The sequence below is a fragment of the Adiantum capillus-veneris genome, chromosome 14, assembly GCF_014529385.1.
Source record: "Adiantum capillus-veneris isolate H3 chromosome 14, ASM1452938v2, whole genome shotgun sequence".
In the NCBI taxonomy this organism is placed as follows: domain Eukaryota; kingdom Viridiplantae; phylum Streptophyta; class Polypodiopsida; order Polypodiales; family Pteridaceae; genus Adiantum; species Adiantum capillus-veneris.
In genome coordinates, this window is record NC_140944.1 from 6,417,971 (window position 1) to 6,419,797 (window position 1,827).

At 52.4% G+C, this 1,827-nt stretch overlaps 1 pseudogene; it reads right to left on the bottom strand.

The window, feature by feature from the left end:
- Positions 1-902: 902 nt before the first annotated feature.
- Positions 903-1,477, bottom strand: LOC147441839 (uncharacterized; annotated as a pseudogene).
- Positions 1,478-1,827: the final 350 nt, after the last annotated feature.

Here is a 1,827-nt window from a genome sequence, read left to right on the forward strand (position 1 = left end):
AAAAGGCTCAGGAACATATCTGCATAGAACTCTAAGTCATGCTATTTCAACTGGATCAAGATATTGCATTGGAGCTCTACAAACTTCTCTTAAATCTATTTTTTGAACCCGACTCAAGTAAATCTTGTAATGATGAATCAACCCAAGCTCTTGCTTTAAGAGCATGAGCCTAATCTCTCGTGCCTGGCTCCAAGTAGAGGTCACTTTTTTCCTTCTTCTTGCCTCAAGTTGCAACTCTCTCTCTCCACTTGAGCTTTGTAGGTTTAGATTTTGCCTCCTCCAGTCACTGGTGCATGTCCTTGGATTGCACAAAAGCTGTCATTGGCCAGCATGTAGTCACGTACTGTGTTGCCTTATGTGATATGGAGACCAGGAGCCCCCTCGTGCCACGCAAGAGAGAGAGAGAGAGAGAGAGAGAGAGAGAGAGAGAGAGAGAGAGAGAGAGTTTTTCTGTAGCGACCATAGTGCTCGACAACCAGAGAGAGAGAGAGAGATTTTCTGCACCTACCATAGTGCTCAGCAACCAGGAGAGAAAGAGAGAGAGAGAGAGAGAGAGAGAGAGAGAGAGAGAGAGAGAGAGAGAGAGAGAGACCCCATGTGCAGCTTGGGTCGACTGTTGCTCCATTGCACTTGCTCCATAGAGAGAGAGAGAGAGAGAGAGAGAGAGAGAGAGATAGCATTTTGTTGCATCTACCATGGAGCGCAGCAACCACGAGCCTTGTAGAGAGAGAGAGAGAGAGAGAGAGAGAGAAAGAGAGAGACCACGCATAGCTTGGGTTCGACCAATTGAAGGTACAATATAGGGGTAGCTTGAGAGCAGTTGAGGGCCGGCTAGGTTGAGCGACAGTATCGCAACAGCCTTCAGGTCGCAACAACATGACCCGAGCTCTCAAGAGCAGAAGTTAAGCGGGGGCAAAGTTAGGACAGTCACGTTGCAGGTGGCCAATTGCGCCACAAGCATAGCAAGCACAGGGATAAGGGGCAGGGCCAGCACCTCCACAACCGCGCCCGCGGCCAGCAGGCGCTGGGTAGAATGGCGCAGAGCGGCAGTCGCAAGACACCACCAAAGCGTCGAAAACAAATGGTGGAGGCGGAGGCGGCAGCAGCAGAGGTGGCAGAAACGCCCCTGCCTCTTCCCCCCCTCGACCCATACCTCGCTGCCCCCTGCACGTACACCCCTTTGGGCCCCTTCACCTCCACTGCCCTCCACCTCCCATCGTCCCCCTCCTCTGCTACGTGTTGCACTTCCTCCCCCTGGTGCAAAGACCTGAACCCCTGTGTGTAAATCGCAGTCTGATGCACAAACACATCCTCTGTGCTGCTGCTGCCATCATCTGGCGTTACAAACCCGTACCCCTTTGAGCTGTGAACCACTTCACCTTACCGGTTGATTGACCCTTGGTGCGGCCTCCCCGGCACCACCCTCTGGCTCCGCCAATGTTGTTGCTGCTGCAGCAGTACTCAATTGCTTATCCATGGAAAAGTACCCCTGATATCAACCCTCTCTGTTCCTTGTACGCAACCTGATCAGGTGCGCATTGCCGCGGGAATCCGCCCTGGTCAAAGACTTGGAACTGCAGCCTGTCTGATCACCCCCCGGCCCATGCGAGCCAACCCTGCTAGTGCGGTTTCCCTGCACCACTTTTGAAAGCCTGGCAGCATACATGCATGCAAACAAGAGGCTGTTTCTATGCAGCCCCCATGCTAGTGATCAATTACTCATCGTCATAGCTTCCCACTCTCTATATCATAACCGAGTGAGCTTATCTGCACTTGTACAATAAACCCAGCTCTCTCTCTCTCTCTCTCTCTCTCTCTCTCTCTCTC